This window comes from Helianthus annuus, chromosome 12 (genome assembly GCF_002127325.2).
Source record: "Helianthus annuus cultivar XRQ/B chromosome 12, HanXRQr2.0-SUNRISE, whole genome shotgun sequence".
Lineage (NCBI taxonomy): Eukaryota > Viridiplantae > Streptophyta > Magnoliopsida > Asterales > Asteraceae > Helianthus > Helianthus annuus.
Window position 1 is genome coordinate 68,545,685 of NC_035444.2, and position 9,644 is coordinate 68,555,328.

The 9,644-nt window shown below is 37.7% G+C and overlaps 1 long non-coding RNA gene across 3 annotated transcripts; it reads right to left on the reverse strand.

The window, feature by feature from the left end:
• Positions 1–801: 801 nt before the first annotated feature.
• LOC110896818 lies at positions 802–2,640 on the reverse strand. Of its 3 annotated transcripts, none has more exons than XR_002568191.2 (4): positions 2,292–2,640; positions 1,845–2,190; positions 1,238–1,611; positions 802–1,094 (listed from the first exon to the last, which is right to left on the reverse strand). It is a non-coding gene; the product is annotated as an uncharacterized LOC110896818 (long non-coding RNA). The 3 variants fall into 3 exon arrangements; XR_002568190.2 differs by lacking the exon at positions 802–1,094 and adding an exon at positions 1,104–1,147; XR_002568189.2 differs by lacking the exon at positions 802–1,094 and having other exon boundaries at positions 1,164–1,611; positions 2,292–2,611.
• Positions 2,641–9,644: the final 7,004 nt, after the last annotated feature.

Here is a 9,644-nt window from a genome sequence, read left to right on the forward strand (position 1 = left end):
GACAGATGTTTATTGGGAACTGATGTTTGATTATAAAATGTTGAGGGCAGATGTTTATTGGGAACTGATGTTTATTGGGAATGACAGTACCGTATATCCTTATATCTTACTTTATTAAAGTAATTAAATATTAGAAATGATATGCAAAGTAGGAAAAAAAGAGAGAGAACGTCAATTTTAAATTACCATTTTTCATATTTTGAATTTCAAAATTACTGATATTATCATTGATTACTGATCTGATTTGAAAGCAATTGTCATGATGACTTTTCTAATTTTTATTTCAACTTTAGTTAAGAGATAATAACCGTCAGTTTGAAATTCACATTTTGTATATTTTAAACTAGTCTAAGTACCTGTGTGTTACACGGGTGGCTTCACAAAAAAAAATATTATTTAACAGTGTTGACATAAATCTTTTAATGAAAGAAACGTTCCAGTACTAACGTAAATATAAAATTACACATTTGAAATACATGAATACGAAATGTGACTTGGACGTAATAGAATTGGCCTTATTTTTGGTCTAGATTAATGCACTTTCGTCGTTTTTTTTCATGTGCTACGCAACATGACTTGGACATTATGTCTTCGGCTTGTCGGGTTTTATTTGTTTACCCGTTACACGACCATGCCCATTTGCCACAGGTCGGTCTATAGAATGTCATAGTTAACAATCAAAAACTAATAGACTACATAATAGCACAAATTTATATAAATAAACAATTATAAGTTTTTTTCTTACATAGCAAATTCCTTATGATGGACATGAATTTTAATTTTTATCTGGAGACTACAATATAAAAAGTCACGTCCATAAATACAAAGCATATAGCAACAAATTGCAACCACTAACCTTAGCTATGTATCAGTTGAACACAACTTACAACATGTAATAATTATAACCTTAGGAAAATATGCTACAAACTGCCTACAAAACATCTACATAGGAACCAAAGGACGGCACCAGTGCATCTTACCAAAACAAAACAAAAAATTATAGTAAGATTATACATTAAATTAAATTAAATCATGCACATGTACAACCGAATGCAATTAAACTTTTAGCTTCCACATGATTGATAAGACCTTATCTTCACAGCAAAAAAAAAAAAAAAAAAAAAACTGAGGCTTCCTTAAAGACCATCTGTACAATACATTCGTGAATAACTAATGAAATAGTAAAAAAAATAATGAAATTGAAAATAATAAAAATGAAAAAACATAAATGAATTACCATAGCTTACATGAGGTATCAACTATCAACCATAGAACTTGTACAACCTTTTATCAGTGGTATGATATCCGGAGTTGCCATCACAACGTCAACTTCCGTCTCTGCTTTTTGACTAATAGGTAGTTTAGGTACAACAACACATCAAATTTGAAATACAACAATTAATTGCGAACAATCCACATTTGTTAATTACCCGGTTCAAATCTTCTGTTTGGAACAATCATTCTATCTACAAAGTTGAATCAAAAGAAGATCCGATGAATATAACCGTCCTTGATTACAGTCTTTAGTTATAGGCCACAAGTATGTTCTCTTCAAGCCTATCCACTGTAATCTTCAACCATAAAGGCCAATTATCAACAGATCTCATCCTTCTGAAAATCAAAGATGACAAAATTAAACACCAAACACTTATAAAACTGTATCCTAATTTTAACTTATGTATCATAATCGAAGTATTTAACTTTTATGCAAACACTCAACTATATTCATTACACACCTATCTAAAGACTCAAAAAAGTGAAACATTTCACTTTATGGAATTGATAGAAAACTAAAACCCAGTTACTCTACACCAAACACAGAACATGAAAGCAACTGAAATTACCTCTGAGCCCATTACAGCAGTACCTTCTTCAAGAAACAAAGTAGAATCACCTGCAACACATCAAATGTGCCTAAAACCTCCCGACCCGCTTTTTTGTCTTTTCTAAAAGGGTACTATTAATACAAATAACACAATTTATGTAATCGTATTTGTGCAATCCCGTACAATGTTGGATAACATGTTTGAGCTCGTTTGTTGCAGGTACAACCATCCATGCCTGGTAATGTTGGCTTGGATACAGGCTACTTTTTGCGATTGGTTCCAATAAGCCCAACTAAGTACCATCCATAAACAGGTCACCCTCAGATATAATGCAGCCCATGCATGCCTCCTCTTTGTCAGATTCCTACACAACATAATACGATCTTATATGGTAATTATTAACTACTGCAAAAATAGCATGAAAATATATAAACTTGACTTCTCAGTAAGATATTAAAAAGCGACCTTCTACCCTGCTTCATCAATTCTTTTAGCTCCAATCCACGCAAATTGATTGATTAAATTAGCTATAAAACGGAAAAAATATATATACTAGCCCGTCATTACCATGAGAAACGTCTACTAAATAAGTAGCTACATCATTTTCAACCAAGGATTTTTTAGGTCCTTGACATACTATGATAGACTCTAATATGCCTTTAAACCAAAATGTATAAAAACATGAGTTTTAACAATAGCAGCAACAAAAAAAAAAAAAAAAACCAAAAGAAAAAAAAAACTCTACAAGAATAAATAGGTAGCAGGCCTCAGACTTTGTGCCTTTCACCAAAGCGATTTTCATCCTCACATGAAACACATGATCCTTTTTTGTGTATTTTTCATAAACAATATACTTTCAATAATACTCTACTTTTCAAATAAACCAACTTAAGAGGTTCTAGGCATTTAAAAATACACTTGTGGATACTTTCGACCCGTTTACTTTTTAGTTTATTTTGTACAACCTCACCTTTAATAGTTCAGATATTAAGCGTAACCGAAACGACTTTTAGAGTTAAAGGGGTCCAAGGTTCAAGAACCAATCACAACAAAGAAATCATGCATACCAGAGGTGACAGAGGCGACCCATATTCTATACTTCTACCTTAAATTATTAAACGGGTAATATAACTTCTAAGGAAATGGACTAAATGCCCAAATTGTTTTCTTAATGCATGAGACCTTCTAAATAGTTAATTTGAAAGATTAGATTATATTTGAAGTGACCTCTCGTAATTGCATCTAGAAGGGAAAAGCCACATATGGTATTCTAACATTTTCTACAAATTATTAAATTAGACAATTAGTATCTCAAATGTCCTAATTCTATATTGATCAGTCAACCATTCCAATGATTTAATAGGAAAAAAAGCGGACAACCTAGTTACCTTAATCGGCAAGTGAGAAGGATTGAAAACAGATTACCGGCAACCAGCAGGACGATGATTTACTTTAGGGTTCGAGTGCATTAAGATTGATTTAGGCAGATGTTTCAGTGATTAATACCTAGATGGTCTGAACTCAAGTTGATTTACCTCTATGAACACAAAAGAGAGAAAACAGAAATGAAACCTTAATGCAACCTTATTAGCATACAAAACTTGTTCTCTTCTTAAACTTAAACTTGTCCATAGGCCTTTATAGCATGTATAAACTAACATGTATGTGCTAAAAACTACACTTCAAACATGATGTATGTAAGTTGAAATGAGTTACACGACTAAAGAAGGAATTTGGAAACTACTTTCTCCAGGCTTGCTTGAACGGAAAATTACTATCATTTAAGCATTGTACATTAATGTTAATGGTACCTGTCAGACTTGTTCGATTCAATATTTTCGCTCATAGCACCATCACCATTTCTGCCAACCATCGCCCATCCTATCTTCCTCTAATTTGTGGAAAATCATTGCGCGAGGAAGATTGAAGATGTATATGATTGATCCGTGTAGACCTGAAAATTGCACAATCGAGATGCTTTGAAGAAAACATGGAGAGTAGAGAGTCTACCTTTTAGGGGAATTAAAAGGCAACAAAACAAAGTACTAAATCTAGAACCCTAAATTTACTTATTTTTATGCTTGGCTTCTGACAACCGAAGCGACAATGGCTATTGCAAGCACTAGCCACCTCAAGCTTTCTGTAATAACATGGGCTCGGGTCAAAGTCAAACCGCTTTTTATTCACATTTTGATCATGTAAAAGTCAGACATAATGTATAGCCGGTACAGAGACATAATAGCTGATATGATCGACATTCTGGTGATTTTACGATAAGTAAGTTGCTTGACCCATGTAAGCAAGTATAAGTGTTGGATAAACCAGAAATGTGAACGCAGTCTGCGAGCGCAAAATGGGAAAATGCAAGATATATTAAATAACATACACCCGAGTGTCAAAAAGTATCGTTTTAAATTTCCATTAGACGTACCTAGATTGTAGCGTAAGAGAAGTGGCCAAGATCCGCAAACATTGTTCGGAGCCTGCAAGTGCGGTTGATCAATCAAACCACATTGACTTTTCAAGTCATATTAATTCCCACATCAATTCTCAGTTTGACCTTAAAAAAACTGAACCATCAATATTTACCCGATATGACGGGAGTTAGAACTCCGTCTCCGATTACCATACAAGTGCCAGGAAGAACCAAGATAAGTAAGGTTGTATGCAAAAACTTGTACTTTTCAAGCAAAATTCTCACTTTCGAATGATATTCCCTATTGGGAAATTGCTCCAACTTATACGCAGATAACGATTCATCAGCAACCAGTCTGTAGGAACCTGTCTGTTTAGTAACAGGCTTACTTTAGCATTCCGTCATATTGAGGAATAAAGTGCAAATGTACCACCTACACATCAACTAAACAATTAGATAATTCTAACTGTGAATTAACTGAAAAAATCATAAATTGATGTGCACAAAATGCAACATATAAATTACATCAATTGTGGCATAAAACTAACCCTTTTTTAGTACTAATGTTGGAAAAAGTGTGCTTTTGTCTCCCTTTTGTATTTCAGGACTAAATGAGCTCAAATAAACAAAAGAAGCAAAAAGGCAGGTAAATCTAACTTAAATACAAGAAAAGGAACAATCGTGGCATGCCCGACCTCCCGACAGCATCTTCCCAAGCAAAACAAAAAGACAGAAGACTGAACACGCCCCGTGCTCACTGAGCACGGGGGAGTGCCCAAGTGTCAGCAGAAAAGACAAAGTTGTAAAAGCTTCTATTGCCCACCACGGGGTCGTGCTCAGCGGACACGGGGCCGTGGTTAACTATAAGATTCGCAAAATCCAGGCAAATCTTGATAGTACAGATATGCTTCTGCACACGGGGTCGTGCTCAGCGGACACGGGGGCGTGGTCAACTAATGCAGACAAAAGTGCATTTAATGAAATTGCATTTAATGAAGAAAGAGAGTAGGATGGGCACGGGGTCGTGCCCAAGCTTCTGTTCAGCCTATAAATAGGAGTGCTTGGAGCTCTTGCAACTCATCCCTTGGCACACCACCTCTCTCACACTTCACCCACCACCCACCACCATCACAACACCATCATCCATTGTCCATCATAGAGTGTCTGAGTCGTCTCGGGATCCAAGATTGATCGTAAGAGTTCTTGACAATCAAAGGCCATGTTTGCCTAAGTCTCTTACATCACTTAGTGAAGACAAGTGTTTAGTGTAATACTTTTTATTTTTAATCTTTTGCACTTTTTAATTGGTTTTGTATTAATGACTTAAATTACTAGTTTCTTATGTTGAAGGTGATTCTTCCTTATCGTTTGTCCGTGGTGTCTTGGCATTATTTTACTGTCTATATAAAATAAAAGATTTTCACCATTCATATCTCCACGGTCTATATGGAGGTATGTTGGCTACCTGGTCGGGGGTTAAGGGAACGGTTTGGTAAGAGTCTTGCCATTGTTCAGTGTATAGATCCTGCAAAGGACCTGGGTCAAATTTAGTAGGACCTCCTTCAATCCCCAACGGTATTGGATGGCGGGGGTCCAAACTCTTTGATCCCCTTATAAGTTAAACTACTATTAAAACTTTAACCCGGCTACTTAGGACTGTATCCCTGCTGACTCAGACTACTTAGCCGAGGGTAACGTCACCTTCAAAAGAGGGGCCTACCACATTATGCATTAATAACTTAATTAATTATCTTTCAATAATCCGACCCTTTAGGATTGTATCCTTGCTGACTCAAACTACTGGGTTGAGGGTAACGTCGCCTTCAAAAGAGGGGCCTACTACAATAACTAAGATAATCTCTTAAACAAGTGCAAAAGTGCGAAAATAATCGAAGGTTACACTACACACGAGTCGGATCCAAGTGATTCATCTTGTCTATCTGTTTTTTATTTTTTATTTTAATTTTCAGCATTTTAGTTAGTTTATTTTTTCTAGTTTAAAAATCTTTTTCTAACATTTTGATTTGAATAGACGTTGTGGATAAACCGGTACTAAAAGCTCTTGTGTCCTTAGACGACCTCGGTATCTTACCAACACTATACTACGTCCACGATGGGTGCACTTGCCCATATGTGTGTTTAGTGTTAGTAAATATCGTGTTTTATAAATTTAAAACTTGGCTAAAAAGTGTAAAAGGGCTTAAAATATACACCTAAAATATAACACACTTCACGCACATCAAGTTTTTGGCGCCGCTGCCGGGGACACAAGGATTTTAAGAAAGTTAGGAATCAGCGGCCTAATCATTTTTTCTATTTTATTTTTATTTTTTTAGGATTTTCTTAATTTTTTAGCTTCTACAGAACTCAGCACGGGCTGTGCCTGCTGAACACGCCCCGTGCCCAATCATTAGAACTGGCAATCCTGTTTTAAGTCAGACAGTAAGCTGAACACGGGGCCGTGCCCACTCAACACGCCCCCGTGCCCAAGATTCAGCTACTGAAAACCGAACTGTAAGATCCCGACGGTTGGTAATTTCTGACGCAAACATGAGCGATAGTGTTACTTTTTACTTTCGGCACTCTTATGGTACGTGGTGTCAATTATGTGGTGGCCGTCATAAAGAATTAGAATGTTATTTTCTAAATTATAAGCCCCATTATATAGACCCATCGTTTTCCTGTAGCCTTAAGAGGGGCGAAAGTAAAAATAATCCATATCTCTCCCTCGAATGCGCCCAACCAGATATTCTAGGAGAAATGCTCCTCGACGAACTATTTCAATTAGAAGATCTAGTTCTTAATTGGTTAAAAGAACTTAAGATGGATTTCCTTAATTCATCTCAAGACAATGACCAAGAAGAAATGTTGGGGTCGTATTCAAATGAAAACAACCTCGTTGTTCCCGACCTTACCTTCATCTCTAGCAAAGACCTGGACGATAGTCGTCCCTGTGCCGATTGTGCCGTGAAGGACTCTCCATCGACTTCGTTTGATGCATACATAGACCTGAGCGATTCGGCATACACCTTCTTTAATGAGAGCCCGGAAAAGGGTTGGACTTGTCCACCTACATTTAGCATAGGAATCACCCTCACCGACAACCTCTTGCGTTCTCGTCTTAATCTAGAGCAATTAAGGTATCTTAGGCACTTTGGGGTTGTTCCATCCAGTAAGGAACCACCCGATACGGGTAAGTTCCTTGAAAATAGACAAACTCCATGAGACAGCTTCCAGACACGGGGCTGTGCCCAGGTCAACACGCCCCCGTGTCCACCAAAAGATTCTCTTCTGATTTCGTCAGAATTCGGACAAAAATGTATCAGGATACTGTCTGCACACGGGGCCGTGTCCAGCCGACACGGGGTCGTGCCCAGCATGCTATCGTTTTCTATAAATGCAACAAGATTCCTGCTCATTTGGACCACTTCAAAAGACAGAGATTCCTGGGATCTTCATTCATACTATCCTAGGTATGTTCTAAAAGAAGATTCTCAAGAGCCATCTTGTCTTTTCCACTTTTGTTCATTGCCTTCTTCTTCAATTTTCAATCACTACCTCCATTAAAGCTAGGAAGCTTCATGATTCCAACCTTTATTGTGGTGTATGTAAGGTTATTATTCAAGGAATCTTGCTTAAATAAGTTATGCAACTTTGTTTTAAATTATTTATGCTTAAAATTAACCTATAAACCAAGAAAATAATTTAAAACTCCAAGATTCCTTGCGTTGAAAACCAGCAGACAACTGGACACGGGGCCGTGTTCATTGAACACGGGGCCGTGTCCGAGGAACTGTTTCGTGAAAATTGAGCTCTTTTCCGTCTGTTTTCCCAGAATGGCAAGCAGAACAAGCGGAACGTCTTCATCGCACTCAAGGAACAACCGACAGGGGAGGAGGTCATCAACGGCGGAAGACTCTCTTGTAAACTATGTTTACGCCTTAAGAGAGTCTATTGATGATATGACGGGGGTGGAAGAAGCATTGGTCGACCGTATCGATCACCTAACGGTGGGACTGGAAGGGTGTCTCCGGGAGGTCAACCTCTTGCACCAGAGGTTGAACATTCTCGCCTCTCCTCCTTTGGTGCCTATAATAACCCAAAGGGCATGGAACGTGGTGCCTGAAGTCATCATACCAGCCGAGTGGTACACCATGCACCCAGAACCTCCAAGAGACATATTACAAGGGGTCCCGGTTGGTGTTTCCCCTCCTCCGCAAGATGTTGAGGAAAACGAAGCCGCCTTCTTCCTCCCAAGAGAGATAGAAGAATGGCTTTAACAACATCTAGGAAGAAAACCCTCGGCCAAGAGTCCTACTACACTTCTCAATACCGGAGAACTATTTCCGAGATTTTGGTTCTTAATGAAAAAGTAGGGCTCCTTATGATAATTTTATGTATCACTTGACCTATCTAGTTTAGAACTATTAACTTTTATTTCTCTTCTTTGTTTTTAATTTTCTAGGAACGTCATGTATCTCTCTATGACCTTAATAAAATGATGGTTTTAAGTGTTTGGATGGTGTTGTAATGAATAAAACACACTCGGGATTGTAAAGGATAACAAGGGAAACGAGAAACAACACCCCATGCACGAAAACAGGGCCATCCGACAAAAATTTCTTCGTTACAGCAAGTTCAGCACGGGCCGTGTCCGCCCAACACGGCCCCGTGCTGCACCATCTGCAGAAAACGCCCAGTTCAGGTAACTGGACACGGGCCGTGTTAACTGAACACGCCCCCGTGTCCAGGCTTCTGTTTCTCTTTACTAAATCTTGTTACTGGCACCTGAACACGGGGCCGTGCCCGGTAACCACGGGGCCATGTCCAAAGTGTCAGTAACATAAAATTTTGCTTTTTACACCCTATTACACATTCAATCAACCTAAAAACTTATTTTTGGGACACATTGAGGACAATGTGTAATTTAAGTGTGGGGGGGGGGATGCTAAAACTTTGAATCTTGCAAGTCCTAATTAACAAGCCTTACACAAAACTCTATTGGAACCGCTAATCACCCCAAACTTTTTCAAAAATTTTCATTTTCTTTTTACTTGTCTAGGGTTAAGTTGGGAATTTCAAGTCCTAAAAAGGTTATATTTTTAAATTTGCAACCAATAACGTCGTGATAAAAAGAACCAACATAAGAAAATTATGAAACGACATGACAAGCTTAGTTAAAATTTGATTATATATACTTGATCACATAAAAACCCATTCCCACAAAAGTGAGTTTTGAGCCTTTATTGAGCATACAAATACATATCTTTACACTAAATGCTCATTTTTCGTTTCTTGTGTGAATAGCCGCTTGGTTCTTACGACTCTAGAACTTGCCACAACAATGCATTCCCGGTCCTTACCAACTTAAACCCGAGTAAGTAAATGATGGAGGCATTAGG